Raw genomic sequence first — 23,861 nt, 5'->3', positions numbered from 1 at the left:
ACTGCAGTTTTAATTGTTTAGATATCCAAGCGTGCTTTGCTAAATTGAAAGTGTCTCTCCTCTGCTAGGAAGTAAAATTCACATGTACATTGCCCATACCTGGCGGGGGCCTTCTGGTCCATAAGACATGCTGACTAAATAGTTGGAGAATGCGCCTTTGTGCCATACAATTTTGCCTTTTCTATTATACAACATGTTCTGCAGTCTAGAGACCAAGTTTTACTATGTGACAGGCAGTGTTTGTTTAGAGGGCAGGGTAAGTTACCTTTTGTTGAAATAGGGCTCTGAGCCAGAATTCCCTGGGTTTGAAATCTCACTAATTATGTGATACTGGAAAGTAGTGTAATGTGTCCATGCTTCAGTTTCCTCATCTGTTAAAAAAGAGGAGGCGATAAAGGGCAAAATAGCACCTACTTCAGTGGGCTGTTGTGATGAGTAAATAAGTTGTGACATGTAGAGTCCTTAGAAAAGACTTGGCACATGGTATGTATTGGAAAGATTTTTAGCTCCTCTTCTTCACTCCTAAGACTATGAAAAATAGATGTTATGTTAGTGTCCTCGCTTCTCAAATGAGGACACTAGATCCATAAAACAGACTTTTTTTTAGCAACTTTTTTATAATCCTTCATATCATAATTTCATGCTACAAAAAAACTAAAAAGAAAGAAAGAAATGAATGTTTTCAAGTTTGGGGAGTTGGGGCTTGGAGGATATCAGGGCTTGGCAAGACCAAGAAAATAAATCAAAGGAACAAAGGAAGTTTCAAAGCAGTTTCAGGCGCGGGACTTGGCTCCCTCTTCTGCACGTTAGTCTAACACGTGAGAAGCCTGCACCAGGGAGGGCGGACTCAGTTGCCACAGAATCTGGAAGGGGGATGGCGAGAACATGGAGCATGACTCAGAGTAACAGGAACTAGCATCTCCAGGTTGTAGCAGGAAGCGAGAACCGTGACTCCCAACCTGTTCCAGAGCTCCTCAGGAACTCTGCCAGTATCTCCAAAGACATCACCGTGTCCTCAAGCTGAGTCCACTTGGATCCAAGAGAAAAATCTATGCCATGCGTCCCATGTGAGAGGAAGTGGGTATAAAGAAACCAAACAAAGGGCTGTGAATCATTGGAGTGGACACTCTTCCTGCAGAGAGGGGAGTCCTGCACCAGGCTTTAAAAAGACATCTGGCAGGGACAGAAATATTCCTGGCAGCCTGTTGGTAATGGCCCCGAAATAGAAACAACCCAAATGTCATCTTCAGTAGAGTGGACATATAAAGTGTGGTCACAGTCGCAGAGTGAAAATACTCTCCAGCAAGACAGTGACTGAGCCACAACTATACTCAACAGGGGCGAATCTCACAAATGTAACGCAAAGTAGAAAACACAATTCAGTGCCATTTGACATGTAAACCAAGTAATGCGTATCTATGTCAGGTTTGAGAACTGAAGACTGTGTGACCTTTGAGGAGAAGTAGAGGTATGGAGGATCACAGGGATCTCTCGTTAGGTTTCTCTTAATCAGATGTGTTTGTTTTATAAAATTTCACTGATGTGTGCGCTTACTTTTTTGCATACTGTTTTGAATATATGTGTGTGGGCTCAGTCCCTTGAGTTGCGTCCTACCCTTTGTGACCCCGTGGACTCTTTGTGAATCTTTGCCAGGCTTCCCGCTGTCCATGGAATTTCCCAGGCAAGAACACTAGAGTGGGTTGCCATGCACTCCTCCAAGGGATCTTCCCGACCCAAGGATCGAACCCATGTCTCCTGCTCCTCCAGTGTTGCAGGCAGATTCTTTACCTAATGAGTCATTGGGAAAGCCCATTCTGAACTTATATTTCAAATAATTCTCCATTTTCCCACCCTCTATGGCCAGGGGTTGAATGAGTCTTGGGGTAAATAGATAGCCCTAGAGCCCTCGATAATCAGCAGCTGGGAAAGTACCAGTTAGGATGCTTCAGAAGTGGGAAGCCATTTTGAGTAGAGCTTGTGTTTCTGCAGCGCTGGTTCTGAGTCTTGGGTCACTGCTTTTGTCTCACTGAATTTTAACCTTGGTGTTTATCCTTTCCTCTGATATTATAGTCCCGTCTCTCTAATTGAATGATCTCTGTAATAGCTAATGCAGTGTGAGCTCACCTGGGGGTCAGAGGCTGGCCCATGGTCTGCTTCTACACATGGCTTTCCTCAGTTGTCTGCAGTGTAAACATCCATTCCCTTCATTCCCCTTCAGAGCCGGAAAAAAGCCATGAGATGGCTAGACAGAAAGCCTCACCAGCCTGAGTGACCTGATGAAAAATTTCTCCCATGAAGCCTGATGGGAGGGACTTAGGAGTTTCAGCTTCTAGACACCCAGCGGGTGGCGTTACAAGTATTAGAGGATCATCTTCATATGACTGGCAGAACAGGGAAAGAGAGAGGCCCATTCTATGAACCTCATGGAGGGTGGCAACGAGCTATCTGAAGGGAACAGTGTGGCACAGCAGGGCTGAGAATCCTCTTGAAAAACCATGACTGCACAGGCCCCGTCCACGCTGTCTGTGGCAGGTCATCTGGCTCAGAGAAAGCAACGCTCCTGCACGTGACAGTCCCCACACGCTGCAGACTTGAGAGGGAATCCTCTGGACTCTGACAGGGCTCCTGGGGCTCAGCCCTGGCCCAGCCCTGAGGCCGCAGTGGGAGGAGAGCCTGGAGAGGCTGCGCGGTGCTGCCATTGCTTCTCCAGGGGACAGAGAGAGCTGCAGCCTGAACGTCTTTGTTCTTCTCATCCCCCCATGGCCTCCTCCGCTGACTGGGGCCTCAGAAACCCAGCCCAGCCTTTCCCTCTTTCTCCTCACTCACCCGCTCCGCACTCCCTCCCGCTTCTTAAACCTCACAGTTGCCCAGCCTTTGGCCTCCAGTGTTGTTACTATTGTTACTGCTCCACAGGAATCAAGTCCTACCCCTTCCATTCTCTCCTGCTCTTCTCTCGCTTGTGTTCCTTCCCATTTCTACAAAGGCAGGAGAGAGAGGGAGGTCAGCAGAGGGCAAAGAGCGCCAGAGCTGCGTCAGGAGGCAGATGAGCTGCTTGGTTTTGGTCGCTGATGTGTGTGACTTTGGGCAGACAGTACAGATTCTTGTCTGGGCACCAGTGTTGTCATCTGTAGACGGAGTCGGGTCCCCCCATGGCAGAAACCCAATGCCACATGTTGTGTCAGAATTGGTGCCATGAGGATGCAAAGAATAAGTCTGTCCTGGCTTTTACAAACTTACTGAATAACATTACATTCTTTCTGACAAGCGCTCACACACACACGCACACATATTCAGATAGAGAGATAAATTGATAGATAATTACTGGGGGAAGAAAACTGGATAAATGAAGGATCTTATGGTCCAAATCCAATAAAATCTTGCAGAGAGAATGAACCAGATTTATCCTTTCCATGAATTCACTGACTTGTTCCTCATCTTCAGGTGTGACGCTCCACCCCAGTTTTTCACCACTGGTTGAAATAAGGAAGCACTTAAAGCTGATTTTTTTTTTTTTTTTGGCTGCCACAACGATCTGCGGCTGGTTTCTGCTTGTGGCAAAAAAACGATCTTAACCAGATGAATGAAGGGCATGGGACACACAATGCAAATCAGAGAACTGTAAAACAGGCTTATTCCTGAGTGAAACATGCCCTAAACAGAGCTTGTGCTTGCCCATTGCACTCCTAGGACCCCCTAACTTGGTAAAGAATAGTCCCACCATTATCTGGCTCCTTATAGTCAACCTCCTATTCCTTTTCAAACTTTGTGGATGACTTACCTAAGACCTGGGCAATATTCTGAAAACAAATTAGACACCACCTTCCGGTTTTTACAGAGGTGACTAAATCCAAAAAGCACTGGGAAGGTAAAGGACATAACAGTGTGGACAGCAGCTCTGAGATAACTGTGTTCAGCAGCAGTGTGGTGAGTTGCTGCTGTTGTTTTTCATCCATCAACAAAGATGAAATTTTGGTCCTTGGCATGAGGCTCAGTGATCAATGCACACATCTGTTATTTGATCCTGGAAGAATGGAAAGCTCTAGAGTCAGGCTGAAGACTTTCAGCCACGCTGGTGTTTCACAGAGCCCAGGGAGAGCCATGCATTCGGGCTGACCTGTGCGCTCCTGGCCTCACAGGCTGCAGGTTTGCCTTGGTTAGCATGACAGACCGAACTTTCCCTCCATCAGAGTGGACGAGGCAGATTTGTTCCCCGTTAGTTGTGTCTTTTCTGCAAACTAGATGTCAGGCTGCAAGCTCAAGAGAGTCTGCCTTTCTTGAACACCATTTGTTTGGACAGGACAGGCCAGTAAGGCTTTTCATCTCTTTAAAGCTCCCAGGGCAGAGAGCATATTTGAGGAATTCCTTTTTTCAAAGTTTTTTTTTTTTTTTTTTTTGCCCCTTCCAACATTTTGTTTAAGAGAAAATGAGATGTCTATCTTCTGTTTCCTTATTTTTTTTCAGGAAAGCAAAGGGTTGTTGACTTCCTCCCTCTCCCCTCCCTTCCTTCCTTCTTCCCGAAGGTACTCATCTGAGAAAAAGAGAACGAAGTATTGTTCCTGTTCTCTTTCTTAAGTCATTCGAAACACTGTCCCTGCGAGTTCTTTAAGTTCCCTGCAATCTGTACACAAGGAGGCAGAAAGAGAGGGAGAAAGACAGAGAGACAAGGGATCAGGTAAACTTCGGGGGCGGCAGCAGCCTCTCAGACTCAGGAGCTGGTAAGTTACCCACACAATCCTTTCTACTTCCATTTCAATGTCCCTGCGATGGATGTTACTGTGGGCATCTTCCACAGAAAATGCCTTACTGGGTATAATCCTTAATCAAAGGGTGTGACTGAAGGATGGCCCAGAATTGAAACTTGTATGTCTTTTTTTTTTTTGAGAGAGAATACTGATGTTCTGCAGAGTTGAGCCTGGCAGAACTGGACATAGAATTGCACTGGGCTAAGACGGACATTGTGTTAAATCTGAATTTTGGCACAGATTAGGTGGTGGATTAACCAAGAGCCACTGGAGCGCTGTGTCTCACCGAGAATTCGCTCTTCCTCAGTGCTGTGTCCTGGGAGCCTTCTCAGGGTGTCTGTTAAGAACTGTGGTTTGCTCTGGGGATTTTGTTACCCATTGTCTCGATGGAGGTGCCTGCTCTTGTTCTTTCCTTTTCATTCGACATCCCCCGCCTCAAAGAAGACTGTTAATTTGTGACTGTTATTCTGCCTCACTGAGGCAGGAGGGGAAAAAAAGAAGAGAATGTCACTTTGAATTGTACTGTATGGGGGGGGGGTGGTGCTTATCTGTTCAGGCTCCATATGTGGGTTGAGTGTAAATTTATTACCCACTGTCCATTGAAGATGTCATCTGCCATACAAAAGAGGGCAAAGATGTAGGGGCAAGTAGCTTTAATTTTGGAAAACAACATGCCACTAGGATAGGAAGATTGAGATTGATCACTTGCATCAGTAGGAGTGAACAACCAAGCTAAACATTGAAGAATATTTATCCAGTACCTGGTTTTTTAAGCATCAAATAGAATATAGCAAACTAATCAAGATTCTACACACAATTAATTTTTTAAAAGTCTATCTTGCTTCATTTAGATTCATCAGAAAGTATAATGTTACAGAGAACTTATCATGGCAAGCCACAAGGGAGCCAAGATCACATTGTCAAAAACAGACCAGCAAGGTTGCTCTGAAAGACTGTGTATATTTACTAATATTAATCATTCAACTCAGAGAGGTGTTGAATGGGTGAAAGACAAAGGATGGGCAGAGGTTTTTTCTTATATTCGTTTCTATGAAATTTACTGATTGAAGTCATCTGGGATGTGAAGAGTGTAATAAAATTAGCTGTTCTCTCATTTATAAATTAATTTGGCCAGACTATGCATTAACCATGCTCAAGTAATTAATCTTTATTTAAAACTGAGCCATCATCTTAATAAGAGTAAGAAAATATGATAAAACTGGACTATTATGTGGGTTTTGTTCCATTAGTCAGACTTCTTTTTTCTTCTCCTTTTTCTTCAAGAGACTTTCCTTAGGAGCACTATAAAATGAGCAATGGGAAAGAGATATGATAGCGTTTTCCTGCTTGTGGAGACAAAATTATGCTAATAATAATTGAAAGTGGTTTCTAACTCCCCTACCACCTACCCTTATTCACCCCATTTCATAGATCTTCAGGTCAAAGGGTAGCCAGGACTGATCAGCTTGGGCGTTTTTGTTTTTTTTTTTTCATCTTTTATCAGCAAATGTGACTCAGTAGAAAACTCAGGGCTGCAGTTTTTCGTGCTTCTTTCAGTTTCATTTTTCCTTGATAATATATTTAATTTTGTGCCCAATTAGAACAACATCAGAGAATACTATCTCATTTGGGTTATTGAATAAAAGCATCAGATGCAACACAATATGAAAAAAATGACAGCAGAGTGACACTGACAAGTAAGGCGAAAGTTGGGTCTGCCTATGGCACAGAAGACAGCCCCTCCTGAGGCTGTGTCTCCAATGTGGCCCAAGATTAAGGAGCTCAGGATAGGTTCTTTTCTGTAAAAGAAAAAAAGCAAACATTCAGTATTTCCATTTGAGTTGTTAACTCATTGCCATGAGAATGTTTGTTGGATACTGAGGAAAAAAATGCAGCTCCCTAAAGAAGAACGTCATTGACAAGCTTAACCTAGTTGCTACCAATCTGTCTTCACTCAATTCCAAAGAGTGAGTTGGCATTTGTGGAAACTTCCAGTGTGTGATTCTTACTCGGAGTCATCACAGGCTCTTCTGTGATATCATAAAGGAAACTCCAGCTTGAAATGAGCCACAATTTGACGCACAGAAGGTTGCATTAATTAATTTGTGCCAAAGTTGTACATATAACTAAACCATAAATTTGCTGTATAAATGTTAAATCATGTTAGGATGTGTCCTGTGGGCTGATATGTGAATTAAATTCGAGCAAGCAGAACATCAAAGCCCAGTCTTTGTTGTTATCCAAATCTGGGTTTGAATTCCAGCTTTGTCGCTTACTATGTGACACTTACTTTGGCCAGGTAGTTAACTCCTCTAAGCTGCAGTTTCCCCTAACGTAAAATTGCATCTATGTAATCAAGTTGTAGCGAGGATTAAACAAGCTTGTTTATGTAACACAATTAACACAAAGTGTGGTAAGTAGTTGAAGGACATCCATGTCAGATGTAATTTTTAAGCCTTATAAGGTACTGTCTTTTGAACGCAGAGAGTAGAATATATACACTATGATTTGTATCATGATCCTTGGTCTATACTATACCAAGGGTCTGTCAAAACAAAAATCATCCCTCATAGCTTTGGAGTTGGGCACACATTGAGTAAAGCTGTCCTGAATCCCCAAATCTTGCAAAACAAAGGAAAGCAGAGTTTACTGTTTTGGTGTTTATCCCTGCTGATGGCAGAAACAGCCAGATTTAGCCTCATTAAAATGCCAGCTGTGTTCAGCAGAGGAGAGAGTAGGGGAGAGTTTGTCTTGGGATGAAAGTCTTCAATTTTCATCATGAAGAGACTACATGCTGTTGTGGACGTTTCATTCTCCCTTTCACCCACTTCCCCAAGATCGTGAGCTCGGCGTTGTTGATGACCTTTTCCCTGGCAGTGGAGGGCTAGAGACTTTTTTTTTTTGGAGACCATTGTGGCAGTTCATGACTCAGTCAGAGACAAGAAGATCTGAAGTGACATGTTCTCCTCACAGTACAGACTAAGCATGCTCAGTAACCCCTCTCCTCAAACATTTTAGCGGCAAACTGCCTGTCACCGATAAACAGAACACTGGTATTACTACTGTGTGTCTGTGTGTGTGTGTGTGTGTGTGTGTGAAAGGGAGATCCAACTGCTAGTTTTCTCACTCTAAAACCTACATGCTAGTTAGTCTGTCAAGTAATAACGATACTTTAGCTTAGTTAAACTTCCCTCTCCACTTTACCAGAGCAAAACACAACCACCACAGCAACAACCAGAAATCGACCACCAATATCCCAAACCGCTGAGGTGCCTTTGTTAGAGTCAGAGGCCCTGATGCAATAGAGACTTGCTTGGACAACTGAACCTTTGGAGAGAAGATTGAAGCTGCGCTGTTCTACCCTAAAGTGCAAAACAAGCGTCTTCTCAGGGGGCTTAGGATAGGAGAGCAAAGGCCAGGCTGGGAGTCAGTGCACTTCTGCCAACCTCGGCTGCCCTCTCCACGTACGACCTGACAGATGTCTTCACTTGCTGGGACCTCAGTTTTCTCTCTAAAATGATGAAGCTGGATGAAACCAGTGACTCTCAAGGGGGTCTCTGTGTGTGAGTGTGTATTAGAATCCACTGGGGACTTGTTTACACTCTGCTTCTCTCCTGCCCACTGCACTAAACGATCTATAAGACTCATGCTGACATCCTGTGATTTTCTCACTGTTTTGTTCTGTCTTCTTCAGGATTGTATTGACATTAAATTAAAATGTGTTTTTACATTTTTTTTCTAAGAACCGTACTTTACTTTTAAGCATAATTCCTATTCGGCATTGGATGTTCTCTTTAGAAATTAGTTTCAAATATATCATTATTCTAGAAGCTGTTAGTTTTATGGAATAAGGAATATGCAACCAATCTGATCAATATTCTATAATGGCATATATTATAAAGAGCAATTACTTACAATTACAAATATTGGAATTCTATAAGAATAGCGCTTTTTGATTTATGCATTTATATATTATTTGTCTCTTATAGTGAGCATGCATTCTTTCTTTAATCAAAGAAAACACAGATACTGTTTTTATATTTACTTTAAAGAATATAGATTTAATATCATACGTTTTTTGGTTTTATTTTCACCTTTTTACAATGTGTGTTGTGCTGAGCCTTTATTAGTAGTTAGATCCTTGTCCCTAAATTAATACTGACATGGAAAGGCGAAAGATTGATAATGGTGTTTGAAAAACCAGCACCCACAAGTCATGTTAAATCTGCTAATCAAAAGAAAACTGTGTGGCTAATAAGTAGAGCAGCAATGGATATAGTTCTCCACATGACAGAGAGACAGCAGATACTGTCAGAAACAGCTAGCCTAATGACGGATATTCTTTTTAACTATTCAAATATCAAATTCATTTAGATGAAACTATGACATTTAGATAAAATAATAAGAGCTTGTCTTTGTCAGAAGTTATCTAGAATACATAAATTCACTAGAAAGTAAGCACCATGAAGACAGGGCCTTCTTTTGTTCACTGCTGTAAGCATACAGCCTAGAACATATAATAGATGCACAAAATATCTGTTGAATGGATGATAAATAAGTGGGCTGTAGAGTGAAACATGCCATCTTTAGTTAATACTAAACACAGCAGTTAGTAAGTTAAAAATCAATCTCTCCGGGATTCTGGACAATGTCAAACTTCCAGCGTGGCATGTTTGTTTCCCACCTGAACTGACCGGATGGCTCACTCCTCCATCACACGCCTGGGGCTGCTACATGTATATTAATGTGTCACCTCGGTAAGGGCCCTACCCACTTGTTCGTGGGTGATAAACATTTATCAGCTACACAGAAAAGACTGTTGGTTGCATTTTATTTTCCATTTCTTTTCTGGGCAGATGATGGGTTAGCACATTGTTTTTGGCGAGAGAGAGAGTGGTCATTTGTTTTTCCTTGACTGAGGCATTCGTGAGCCAGGATTTAGCCTTGTAGGAAATGCTCAGTGTTCTCTGGTTTTTACAGGCAGGGCTGTAAATCCAAGTTAAAGGGATGCCACTGGGGTTGAGTTTACACAAACATGAAGGAGTGAATTCAGGGAGGGAAACGTGATATCCTTGTGGTGCACAATACCCTTTCCTTTATATAATTAGGCACTGGAGACAGCCAAAATGAACAAATACTGGACCTTGGCAGTTTTGCACTTACATGGCAAATGTAAAAGTGGTAAATATAAGCATAAATATAATAACAACTTTGCTGTCTTAGTTGTTAAGACCTCTCATTGATAAAGTCTATCTCTTTGGTGCTAAATACCAGGACCACACAAAGGAATTCTTCCCCCTTCAATTTTGCTCTGATCTGTTACGGCCCCACTATGACCTCATTCTGTGATGGCCACTGGTATTATACAAGAGTACCACCACCACCCGCAGAATTTATGGAAGAGTTTTTAGCAAGTCTGGGGCCGGCCAAGAACTTTACGTATATTATTTCACTTAACCCTCCCATTCTATGAAGTAGGTGCTTTATTCTCCCCCACTTTAGAGATGAGGAAAGGCAGCTACCTTGTTTAACAGATAAGCTAGAAAAAGTAGATAAATTACTCAAGGTCACTGAGTTGATGTTGCTTATTTTCAGGTTTCTCATTAAGGAGGAAGCAGCTAATAACTTAAAAAAAAATTACGCATCCCTTAAGGTGTGCGTGCATCCTCAGCATGTTGCTTGGTGACCTCCCCCCCCCACCCTGCTCCACACAGACTGTGGCCCGCCAGGCTCCTCTGTCCATGGGATTCTCCAGGCAAGAATACTGGAGTGGGTTGCCACTTCCTCCTCCAGGGAATTTTCCTGACCTAGGGGTCGAACCCACGTCTCCTGCATTGCAGGCAGATTCTTTACTGCTGATCCATCAGGGATGCCCATCCATTATGGCAATGTTCCTCAAATGGAGTTAAATAACCAATAGTATGGTATCACCTGGGAATTTGTGAGAAAAGCAGAATCTCAGGCTGTATCCCAGACCCCCTGAATCAGAATCAGCATTTTAACATGATCTCCACATGATTCAGGTGCACATTCATGTTTGAGCAGCATTGCCTTAGGGTTTTGATCTGTTGTATACACAGATTGACATAGGTCCCTGTCCTATGGAGTTACAAAGCCCTTTCATAAACTCTGAACTTGCCCAAGACAGCATTACTCCCTCTCGGATAATGGTGTTACTGGACAAACCTCAAGTCTATTCAGCTCTGAGCAACATTAGGCATGACTTTTATGGTCTCAACTAGCAATGTGACACCATACAAAGGGACCCTGATAATCTCAGAGAGTAAAGGTCTGGGGTATTATTTTTCAAGTGTGTTCTGAGAGCCGAACATCAGAGTCACTGGGATAGATTCCTAGACGCTTCTCCAGCTCTGATGAATCTGGGGAGGGGCCTCAGAGGGGAACATCTTCCTTGTGGTATCATCTTGTGGCCTAAGGAAGACCTAGCAGGGGCAGTGACAAGTTTGGGGAACATCATTCCAAAAAGGTGTCCAGCTTTTTCAGCAGTTTGAAAAAATATTTAAATGCAATAGTACGAAATAGAATATCTCAGATTATCTTCTTCAAAGAAGAAGAGGTATTCTACCAGCTTCTTCCTTTGAAAGCTGGAGAACAGGGACAAGAAACCCCCTGCTATCCGCCTCTGGGAAAAGAGGGGCGGGTCCCCAGCATCACCGCGCAAGAGCAGATGCCAGCACACACCCCTCACTCTTTCCAGTTCGAAAGAATCCTTAGAGCTTCCTCTGCACTGGGGACTCACCGTTCTGGCTTAGAACAGAAATCAAGAGGGGGCTATTGTTGAAGGGGTGGGGAAAGGAAGCTGGGCCGGATGAGAGCGAGGGAGAGGACCGGAATAGCCTCTGGTTGGCTTGGGCCTGGACAAAACGCCTCTGCCTGGATGGAGGCAGTGGCTTCTCCCCCTTAATCGAGCCCCTCTGGCCTTCTTCCACAGGAAGTGTAGGGAGAGAAAGAACTTTGGAGTTTTCGATGCTGTTTTATGGAACACCCACCACAAAAGCCACTACTTGTCTCTTGCTGTTTTTCTAATTCAGGTGGTTTTCTTCCCCATAGCATAGTGGAGCTTCCTCTCCTTCCCTCCACACCTAGTAGCTTTTTCCGTTTAAAAAAATGTACAAAGAGAGGTCTTTCTTATCCTGAGAAGTGTATGTATTGAAAACTTTGAAGGTGCTAAGGAGCACCATGCTTAATCCATCAAGGTGGGGCTCCTGAACTATTAGAACTTGAACTCTTAGGGTGAAGAACAAGCAAAAAGCTCTACAAGGTTACTCCTAGGTATGTCCAGAATCCTAGCCCCTAGTGGATTTTTTAAGAGAGTAGGGCAATCGTGGTCTTTCTCAACGCTTAGGAGATGCTTAGTACACAATGCAGCAAACAAGCTGGTGTCTCCTCCCACTGCCCACAGCTCCTCTGTACCCAGTGTTGTCTACACAACCCCCCAGGGATGGAGAATTCTCATCTGCTGGCTGTAGCCTAGGCCATGAGTCTTAATGAGGATGTTGGAGAAGGAGAGCAGAGCCTAGGTTTTGGAAAAGAAGGTGCAGCTCAGTGTTGCATCGTTTTGGTGTGTCTGTACAAGCTTTAAGTCCTCACATGTCTCACACTTTACACTAGCTCCTCTCGCTCTTTCTGAGCCTCCTAGGAAAGGAATTGTGGTATCACTCACTCTCTGCCTGCAGTTAGGAAGAACATTCAGCGGTGAGCAGATCCTACCCCAGAAGAATTAGGATAGAAAGTGCCAAGTGTATTTGCCTTCAACCAATGTGGATTTTGGGGGAGACGGTGTTGGTTTACTTAATAAAGTGTTATCTCTTCTGTTCATGGCACATGTGCTTTACACACGTGTGTGTAAACACACATACACAGAGACTCTCCGAAGTCACTGGCTCTTATAAAAGGAAACTGTGGATTAACCCCAAATCGTTTATTTGACCAAGAATGTAGTATCTGACTCTCAGTCCCCTGTACTTTCATATAGCTTTACTATTGAGGTTAAATTTTTCCTAGTGATGATAAAAAAAAAAATCCCTGAACTTTGTTAGCTAGTGGCAGTGGAGGAGAAGGTAAGAGAGGACTTGTGTTATTGCAAGAAATTCATAAAGTGCTCCATTAACTTATTGTGTGTTGATTTGAGAATGTTATTAATGCAGGAGAGAAAGCTAAACTCTGAGTTAGTGATAGAGGCTTGAGTGTGCTCACTGACACATGGACAGAAGGCAAGTGAGTGAACCTAAAAGCATATAGAAATTTAATATATGACAAAAATAGCATTGCATATCAGGGAGGAAAGTTAGATTATGTAACTAGTTGTTGGGACACACTAGTTGTTGGGAGAAAACAAACTTATATCCATTTTTTATTTCGTAAAATTTGAGATAGATCAAAGATTTAAAATGTTAAAAATAAAAACATAAAAATAATAGGAAAATGTCAGATTTTAAAAAAAATCTCAAAGTAGGGACAGTCCTTCTAGTTTTATCTAAAAGCCTTAACATTTGTTATACATTAAAATTAAAAAAGCTTCTATAGGGCCCAATTTCAATAAGCAAGATCAAAATAGCAAATACAAAACTAGGGGAAACATTTTAAACATGTATGTCACAAAGAACTTAATATGACCAGAAAATGGGCAAATGACATGAAACACATTTCATATTAAATGAAATATAGTTAGTTCTTAAACATGTAAAAAATAAAGATAATACATTGTTGCTCAGTTGCTCAGTCATGTCCGACTCTTTGTACCCCATGACTGCAGCGCGCCAGGCTTCCCTGTCCTTCACTATCTCCCACAGTTTGCTCAAATTCATGTCTACTGAGTCAGTGATGCCATCCAAACATTTGTCCTCTGTCGTCCCCTTCTCCTCCTGCCTTCAATCTTTCCCAGCATCAGGGTCTTTTCCAATGAGTCAGTTATTGCATCAGGTGACCAAGGTCTTGGAGCTTCAGCTTCAGCATCAGTTCTTCCAATGAATATTCAGGGTTTATTTTCTTTAGGATTGGCTGGTTTGATCTCCTTGCTGACCAAGGGACTCTCAAGAATCTTTTACTTCATAATAATTAAATGCAAATTAAAACTATGAGATACCATTTTTTACCTACTTGATGGAACAAAAGTTGAGGTACTTGTTGGCATATTTATTTCTGTGGATCTGGAGAGTACTGTCTTACATAGATGGTGGAATGGAGAATTAGTAAAACTTCACTGTAGAGAGCAATTTGTGAGTGTCTATAAAAATGTAAAAGTGACTCCTCTTAGAAATTATCTTACAAATATACTTAAAGTGAAGTGAAGTCACTCAGTCGTGTCCAACTCTTTGCGACTTCATGGACTGTAGCCTACCAGGCTCCTCCATCCATGGGATTTTCCAGGCAAGAATACTGCAGTGGGTTGCCATTTCTTTCTCCAAGAGATCTTCCCGACCCAGGGATTGAACCCACATCTCCCGCATTGTAGGCAGGCGCTTTACCATCTGAGCCACCAGGGAAGTCTCTCACAAATATGCTTAGATAATGTAAAAAGATATACCTACAATGCAAGATTAAAAAATAGATTAGAGTAGCATAATTGTTCACCCAAAAAGGTATTGGATCATTAAATGCATATCCATATACAATGAAAATGCTTCTGATTTTAAGTTCCATGTTCTGATGATTTCCTTAAGGATGATCACTTCACATCCATCTACATCCTCTTGTACTTTCCTGGCCAGCATGTCACCGAATGCCATATATAAAGCCACAGCCAAAGGCCATGTTCCTTCTCCTTCAGTTGCCTCTCAATTTATAGGGTCCCTATTCCCTTGGCAACATGTGAAATATGAGTGTCAACCAGGGTGAGAAAACACTCCTGGACGCCAGGTATGAGAGGGAGTGGCAGGGCAGTATAGAGGAGTGATTACAATCCCTGCTCTGGGGGCAGCTGCTTGAGATCAAGTCCCCACCCTCTCGCTTGCCAGTGGTGTGATCATGCATAGTTTAATTTTTTCATCTGCACGACAGGTATAAAATAGCACAACCCCCTTGGGCTTGTTCTGAGGATTAAGAGTGATAATTCATGCAACTGCTTACTCACAGTGCCTGCCTCATAGTAATATTCAATAAATGTTAGCTCTTTTAATTATTAATCTGAACTTTCCCTCCTGCCCACGGAACCTGAAACTCTCTTGGGGGAGGAGGGAAGAGAGGCATCTAAGTTATCAAATTATGTACTCATTAGCATCATGAACTTGGAATGCTGGAATGATTGAAGGGTTTTTTTTTTTTTTTTTTCAATCCAACAAGAATAAAGGGAGAGACTGGAGTAATTTCTGCTGCCCCCAAGTTAGTATCATTGAGGGAAACTTCTTCCAAAATTCTATGTCCTGGAGTCAATTATATCCTGAAAATATGGTGAATGCAGGCTGTAAAACTGCAAGATTGTATGTAACAATGTAACTGTAACATTATGCTGGGAATTGAGCCAGTTAAGCAGCAAGTTTCAATTTGCATGAAAAATATGCCTTAAATTACATTTGGATCAAACTATCATTAAATATTAATATTAGGGCCATAGTATAATTTCCTCTCCATGGTAGTCATTTAATAAATATGAGTTGCAGTTTCAAACCAAACCAGACCAAAATCTTCCATCACTATGATGTGCATATGCCCCTGTTTCCCAGCTTTAGTCTCAGCGCAGCACAGCAAGGGATGAATCTAAACCCAGCCAATCTGTGCATCCCTGTAACTGCAAGGGTCCCAGCCATAGATAGCAGACCTCTGGCAAAAACAGTAAAACATATTTGATGGCTTTTACATGAACTGAATTTCCCTTCTGTGTGTAAGGTGATAGTGAACCCTCTTTGCATACATCTTACATATATATAAGGAAAGAGACACAGGAAGAGATTAAACATTAATGACTACTTCCAGACACTTTCTATCTAGACTTCTATCAGATGTACAAACTTGCTATAGGTAGCAGTTTAAGAGGGGAAAACTCATTGCCACCAGAAGACCTAGGTTATTCAAAGTATCTTCCTTTGTATGCCTTATATGTTATTAGATCACATTCTAGAACTAGATTCCAGGAGACATGGTTTAGCTTAATGGGTTGCCCTGCCTACTAATTCTTTCATGTGTCTGTTCTCCCTAACTACATTGGAACCGTATTTGTCAGAGACTGTTTTTTAACCATTTTTGTACTCCCTCAGACAAGACCCCTCCAACTTCTTGTTGGTCTCATCTTAATCCTCTCTGAGATTCTTTGTAAAAACTCTTATTATCCCCACTTTAAAGATGAGTAAACTAAAGCTGAGAGATGATGGACGATTCAGCAGAAGTCATGCAGCTCTGCGAATCTCCAGGGTCTGTGGAGTTATTGCAAGGAGTCAAGGGGTCTCTACTTGGATGTCAAGTGCCTACTGTTTTGTGTGCTGACTCATGTTTTAAAAGTATATGTACCTCTGCTTTCAAATATGGTTCTTTATATCATGGTAATTAATAAAATTAAATTAATGTAAAATGTTACTGAATTAAAGATAGCTTTTGGTTATTTTGTATTTTTACTGGGGATTTGCAAAATGAGTTTAGTTAGTTAATTATGGAATTTATGAAATTTACAAAGGGAATCATGATGAGAAACCTGGAAACCACTGTCTGTAGACCAAAGCTGGGGTTTTCCAATAAATTACATGGAGGTATTTTGAATAATCTAGGTCTTCTGGTAGAAATGAAATTTTCCACTCTAAAACTGCTACCTATAGCAAGTTTGTACATTTGATAGAAGTCTAGATAGAGAGTGTCTGAAAGTAGTCATTATTGTTTAATCTCTTCCTTTGTCTAACAACTATCTCCCCAAAGACTCCTGGTTCCTTCCTTTCTAACCTGTGTGACCTTGAGCAATCTGCTTAACCTATTTGTGTACCAGTTTCCTTACTGGCAGAGTGGGGGAAAGCATAGAGCCTACCTCACAGGATGCTGTGAGGTCGCATGAGTTAATACACGTGATGACTTACACATTCCTGCTCCATAAGAAACATTCAGCAAGTGTGGTTGTTGTTGTGGCACCACTTGGCACTGTTTTTGTCTCATAGCTGGAACTTGATAGACTTTGTTGGGGATGAATTAATGAATAAGTGAAAATGTGGCACAGGCAGCAAGGGCAATCTAGATTTGTATAACTTCTCTACATCTCTTTAGTTACAGGCAGGATTTTTATGCAGATGCTGCATTTGGAAGTATTTGCTTCAGTGAGCTTGAGATAGAGAGATGATGAGGTTTCTATATCTTCTGGTCCAGTAGCCTTTACAAATCTATCAATTTTATGCATTAGATTCATCAAAATATGCATTTAATGGATCAGGCAGGAAAAGTCTGGGCTTGGAGCTCATGTCAAGTACAGGCTTTATTCCTCATCAAAAACTATAAGAGGAAACAAGACCAGTAGACCGTCTAGATGGGAGGAGAAAAGCATTGCTTTCTTGCCACAAACCAAAATGCTGAGGATCACAGTTATGAGAGGGTCAAAGGAAGTTAGAATGACCTTTCATAGCAGGCTCAATGTTTATCTAGCTTAAAATTTCAGTTCCAGATCATCCCATGGATAGTTATTTAGCTTTATTCCATAAACAACCTTTGAGCCAGATAGAAAGTTTTTTTGTTTTTCTTTTTTTCAGTGTTTGCAAAACGAGGTGTTGATGGCAGGAGAAAAGAAGCCCTCACTAGATTTTAAAAATGGGCCACCCCAAGTGTCACTGCTGGCTGACATAGTTGTTTCTAACAAAGGTGTCAGGTATATGGGCCAGTGCAGAGACAATTGGCTTTTCTGAATTGGATGCTTGTCCCAGGGCCAGGCAATAATAATCCTAGCAGCTACTCACCCTTGGCTGTCCCACGTGGGCAAGGCTCTATGCTGGTCCTATGGACACTACATGAATAAAACCCAGTTTGAGCTTCCCAGATATTTGCAGTTAATTGGTGGTTATACTGAATGGAGGTGAATCTGCTTCCCTTTCACCTCCATGCATTGACCCTATTTCTACTTACTGTGACCACACAAAACAAATCCAGTCCTTCCATGTGTTGGTTCTTCAAAGTATTCAAGTAGAAGACATCAAATCCCCAGACCTCCAACACACGTCCTTCTTAAGACACCGGGGTTGGTCAGCCATCTCAGTAAGGTGAGGTTTTACATCTCCCCTCCGGCAGGCTGCACTCCTCTGCATGCGCTCCATTGTGTGTCTGTAACGTTTGACTCAGAAACCCCTCCCCACCATCCCAGTGGTTTCGCCAGTGCACAACCAGGGCTCTCTGAGGCCCATTTCAGGTCTGGAGCAATTGCTGAAATTTTCCCTCAGAAGGTCCAGATGAAAAGGCCTGGAGTAAAAAACAGAGAACTTGGAATGAGAATTATTGACTTGTGTTATCATTTTTCTAAACTTCTAGCCCTAATCTTGTTTCAGGTCTTTCTCCTTCCTCTTTACGATCATGAGAATCTCTTCTTACCAGTGTTGTTAGGAAACCAAAACATACTAGTATAGTTATTATTTATTGAGTGGGTTTTTTTTGTTTTGTTTTTGGTCAGGTGTTTTATGTGTCTTATTTTATGAACTCTCAGAATTAACCTTGTGAGGTGGTTTTCTTTCTTGTTTGTTTGGCTTCCATATGAGAAACCTGAGGCTCAGAGATTAACTGCTCACAGTTGGCAAATGAAAGACAGAATTCAAACCCCGGCTACTTATCTTCCTCCTTTATGCTCCTTCCACCTCACTCAGCCTCTCTGTGACATGGAAGGTTGGAACATTCCTAGCACTTTATCTGATCATACTACATACTCAGTAAATGTTAGTTTCCCTTTCTCTCTTCATCCTCCCCCTTCCTCCAATGAATGCAACCTAAAAATGAGGAAGAGGGTTGTGAGCTGACAAAAGTATATGCCAGACCCCTGAGGTGGCCATGCAACATGAACTCCAATGTGAAGTGCCTTCAGCCCTCTAAGCTCTCCCATGGGGCTATGGGCTGGCTCTAAAGGGCCCCGTTGACATCTAATAAGCGACTGGTTTAGTATCAAGGGATGTCTAGGGGTTCTTTCTAACCAATTTGCACCTTTTATAGCTTCTTCATCTTTCTTCTAATAATTCTATTCATTCCCCAAACTCCAGTTAAATTGAAAGTCTTCAGAACTACCAGCACCTCAAACCTAGTCCTGCCTCATTTGGACCTTTGAGTCTATAAAACAGGGTAAGATGTAGACAGAAAGTGTCATCCCAGGGGGAGGAAGGAGGTGTCAGGGTGGGCTTCTCTTTGGTTCCTTCTGCCTTCACTGGGGTCTTTTATGCTCCTTGGAGAGGTTTCTAATGTAGCATTGTCAGCAACTGTCTTACTCAGGTTCAGTAGTTCTCAACTAGGGGCAGTACATTCCATTACCACCCCTACCCCCAGGCATCTGGAAGCAGGGAGGGTGCCTTTTGGTTATCACAATGACCTTGTGCCTGGTACCCCACTGGCATCTAGTAGCTGGGGGAGGGCATGGATGTTAGAGTTCTGCAGTGAAGCCTCACAAAACAGCTCCCCTTGAGCAAGTTCAGGACTATGACTGTACCCAGCACAGTACCTCTCCTTCCACAGATGCTTAATACAAATCTTCTGAATGAATGTACCCCTTCATCACATTTCCTATTTTTCTGCATATCTGATCTCTCACTGAAGATTCTGAAATAGAGGTATCTTGCTTGCCTCTAATTTCTGGAAGTGACTGCAGAGGTGGATGTCTTATTCAGCTCTGTCTCATACATACTCCCTTCCTCTTTCCTTCTTCTGTTCTAAAGAATTTCAACAGTTTAGAGAACCACAGCCCTAATGAATGCCTTCTAAATGGGTCAATTATGATTTGCCCTCTGAATAGGTCTCAAAGACTAAATTTACCAGAGTAAATTTAGTAGGAACTTTTCTCTTCCAATGTGGAGTCAAACACCCTAAAAAAAGTACAAGGTTGATGACCTAATTCGACGAGTTGTTAATGATTAAGTCTAAGTGAGTTTGAGCAAGCTCTGGGAGTTGGTGAACAGGGAAGCCTGGTGTGCTGCAGTCCATGGGGTCGCAAAAAGTCAGACAGGACTGAGCAACTGAACTGAACTGATTTGACTAAAGGAGCAGCAGTGGCCCATTGGGTTCTCCTCTCAGACTCATGAAGTCACAGCCTGGATTAGGCAAAGGAAGGGAGAGACCTCTTAAGAAGCCAGTGAGGAAAAAGCTAGAAGTTTGAGGTCTGATCATCTTCGTCATTCTCCCCGAAATGTCAGAAAAGCAGGTACTAAGTAGATCAAGGCCCTACCTTGCTTTAGTACGGATAGCCTGTTACACAGGAGTCAGAACCAGATCCCTACAAAAGGTCTGTGCCCTGATGCCAACTCCTTCGCAGCAGCATGTTGCTGTCAGGTGGAGCATTCTCTGCGGTGGGAAGTCTTCAGAGTTCTTTGGTTTTACTTTATGGCTGATTTCCTTGATAAGACACACAGCTCCTTTCTCATTTATAAACTTCAGAGAGGAGCTTCTCTTCTCATCATGGGAATTCCCAACTCTGCACCTCTCAAGGGCTCTCTTGTTTTCTTAAAAGGCATGAGGGAATGCTTTAAGAAGTCTTAAAGTTTATTTTCATTCTTTTCAAGCTGGAAACAACCATCTCAGGGCTGCTAAGGAACAGCTGAGAAGGATCACAAAGCATAGAAATTTAATAAGAAAGGAAAGAACTAGCTTTTATTTAGCACTTGCTATGTGCCATGAATATTACTATTAGGTGTCTGGTTTTAATCTTTCCCCAGATCAATGAAGTAGTGTACTAGTCTGGATAGACTAGGTAATGCTTCAATGACAAGCAAACTCTAAATTGCTATGGCTTAAAAAAAGAAAGAAAGAAAGAAAACAAGGATTTATCTTGCCCTTCCATTACATATTCATTATGTGAATCAACAAGGGCATTGACCTAGGTCGTGTTAACTTTAGGACCTGGGCTGACAGAACAGCTATACTGGAAATGTTTCAGGTTGCTATGGCAGAGGAAAAGAAAACTATGGAAATTGTGGACTGATTCTCAAAGATTCCACAAGGAAATGACACATGTCACTTGCGCTCACATTTTGTTGACCAAAGCTAGTCACATGGCCATGCCTACATGTGAAGGGAGTAGGGGAGTGCCATCTGACTATGTGCTCAGGAGAAGAGCTAGAAATATTTGATAAATGAAGTGTGACTATCCTGTTGTTATAGCTGAGAAAAGAGAGGCCTAGGAAAGTTAGTAGGTGAGGGAGCTGGGGTTCTGACTCTGTGCCCTCAGCTCTTTACTCTTGTTACATACATGCTGCTTACATACATGTTATATACATTTTCTCCAAATGCTGCCATGAGCTCAAGTATCCTTGGGGCTTGAGGACACGTACAACTTGGTGTGGACATGTTAAAGCCAAACCCAAGTCGTTGTGGCTTAGCCTTTATTTCACATATTTCTATTCTCTCTAAGGGTCTTCAGCATGTTCAGTGTGAAATTATTATGTAATAGAAATTTATCTTTGAACACATGTCCCAGATTTTTCTTTTTAATCATAGTCTCAAGTATCATAGGTTTCTTTGCTTACCACTTTTATTTGTTGAATGATGAGAAAAAGGCCACTCTGCCCTTAGCTTAATAAAGCTGCTGCCTGGTGGATATTCAAGATTCAGAGGAAAAGATGCCCCAACTTATCTTCATTACCTTCAAGATAGTCTTAAAAAAACATCACTTGCTCAAAGGAACAATAAAATAACAAGACTGATTCTACTAGCCCTTAGAAAATCAATCCTGATATTTCATCTCCAGAGAGCTCAGAGGAAGTGCCATGTTATATCAATTCTTCTCAGAGTTTTCTAATCCAAATACTGCTAATGGGAGAGAAAACTCTGGAAAGGAAGTCCTAAGTGATCTGCCGTAGGTAGAATTTCAGACTTCAACCTGTCCTAGGTTTTGCATTCTGCTCCATAACCCGTCCATATTTGTTTGCATTTAAAATGTTTTAAATTACACACCACTAAAACTGATAAGCCAAGAAGATATTATACAATTTATTCTTTGGTTTTCTCCATCCATAGAAACTTGACTTAAACCCTTCTTAATCCATTAGCAACAATATGTTTATCACCTGAGAGTAGGTCCCAGAGGAACAGGGATAAGGACTGGGGATAGAGCTGGTTCCTCCTAAAAGCTAAATTATCCAAGAGCCAGGAGAGAATAAAAGTGAGGAAGAGGAGGAAGGGTAGAAGTGGGGGAGGAAGGAGAAGAGGAACGTGAAGTGGTGTCTGGAGACAAGGAGGCGTGAGTATAGCCAAGGAAGAACCCCAAATGTGGTCTTAAAAAACACACAGAAAGAACTCAAGACTAATTTACTGATCACCACAGTTGTTAAATAACTACATTTTTAAATTGGTATATTTTCCTTATCCATTAAAAAAAGACAAAATACTTTGTCCAAAGCACAGCTAGTTGTAGCCTTAGGCAAATTGTTTAACTTTGCTCCGTTCTCAGCCATAAAACAGGAACTCAAATGCTGCTCAGCTTAATGAAGTGTAAAGTTTGCAAAACTCTTTGAAGGCAGAGAGCGCAATTTAAGTATTATGTATTATTAAATAAATGCCTATTTAGGAAAGAAACTCTCCATTAGCATTATGTGTACCCTAACTAGTAGTTAACACCCGGGAGAGCTGGTTGTCAAAGTTTTGATGACAGAAGGGATCCAGGCGTCCATCACTTAAAATGGAAAATAAAAGAACAAAGGAGCAAGCCCAGGCAGTAAGGGATGGAAGGCACCATTAAGGCATTGGCGTGCTTCAGATAGAGATTCCCTGGGCTAAAGAAGGCTTCGTTTACTGGCATGGAAAAATAGGGGGCCCGGAAATTGCTCAGAGGTCTCCTGTCTTTTCCTGTGCAGATGGAGATACACTGTGTGTTGGCTACTGTTTTGGATCAGAATCTCAGGTTTAGAAATAGCCTGAGTTGCGTCCTTGGAAAGGGAGAGGGCTGTGTGATAAATCTGTGTGCGGTGGGGATGGAGGAGGGTGAGGTGGGAGAACATGGGGAGAAGCTATTTAGATGTTCCTTGGAGCTGGATTGCTTCCTTGGCCTCACAGTTACCAGAACTGAGCTGGGACAGTGAGCAGCTGACCTGGGCTTAGGGAACCTCCAAATCTCCTGAAATAGCTCCAAGGTGGAGCCAAGCTGGCCCTCCTAACACAACAGGCCAGTTCTGCGTGGTCATGCTGGATGGCTGGTTGCAAGTCCGCCTGTTTTTCAGGTACATGGGCTGAACCTTAGTCTTTGAGTCAACAGACATTTATTTGGCAACAACCTCCTGACAAACACTGTTTTAGGCACTGGGGGTATAACAGGAAACAAAAAACAAACATTCCTGCCCTCATGGAGTCTGCATTCTAGTAGAGAGGATTGGACAATGAATAACATAAGTTATATAATTTGTTAGAAGATATGGAGAAAAATAAAACAGGGAAGGAGAGAGAATAGGGAATGTGGGGTGGATGGATCACAATTAGGGTGGCCTCATTGAAAAGGTGATATTGAAGAAAAACTGGAAGGAAGCAAAGAGAGAATCATGTAGGTATCCAGAGGAAGAGCTTCTAGGCAAAAAGGGCAGCAGGTGCAAAGGCTTCAAGGTGGGAGAATGCCTGGTGTGTGCAAGAAACAACCGGAAGTCATTAGGTTTAGAGTGGAGTAAGAAAGGGGGAGTGTGGGGGGGGTGTGAGGTCAGAGGGGTAACGACATCAGGGACAAACTTGCAGGCCACAGGATGAGCTCAGACTTTAAAACCGAAGATTGTTGGAGAGTTTTAGGCAGGGGAGTGAAGAGATCTGACTTCTATTTTAATATAATCAGTTTGACTATTGTGTTGAGTAGGCTTTGAGGAGCCAAGGGTGAAGAAGGAGAGTTAAGAGTGGTTCTATTAGAAGGTAATTTTCATCTGTTTCAAAGTAAAGGTCAAAGATCTTAGAAGAAACTTGTGGCTTGGACCATAGTACAGGTAGTGGAGGTGATGAAGAGTGGTTACGTTCTGGATGGACACTGAAAATAGAGCTCAT

General features: G+C 42.1%; 1 protein-coding gene across 2 annotated transcripts in view; it reads left to right on the top strand.

Moving 5' to 3' along the window:
* ZNF366 (zinc finger protein 366) overlaps window positions 1–23,861 on the top strand; it is a 73,557-nt gene that overhangs the window by 4,850 nt on the left and 44,846 nt on the right. Inside the window, exon 1 of one of the 2 annotated variants that reach the window (XM_070476801.1) lies at window positions 4,523–4,715. The exons of the other annotated variant lie outside the window; for it this stretch is intronic. The gene's annotated coding sequence lies outside the window, so the exon portion shown is untranslated. Of the gene's footprint in view, window positions 1–4,522; window positions 4,716–23,861 lie in introns of those variants that run through there. 2 annotated transcript variants of the gene reach the window in all.

Source organism: Odocoileus virginianus, chromosome 14, assembly GCF_023699985.2.
Source record: "Odocoileus virginianus isolate 20LAN1187 ecotype Illinois chromosome 14, Ovbor_1.2, whole genome shotgun sequence".
Lineage (NCBI taxonomy): Eukaryota > Metazoa > Chordata > Mammalia > Artiodactyla > Cervidae > Odocoileus > Odocoileus virginianus.
Note: the sequence above shows the minus strand (reverse complement) of the source record. Positions and strands in the feature narration are given on the sequence as shown.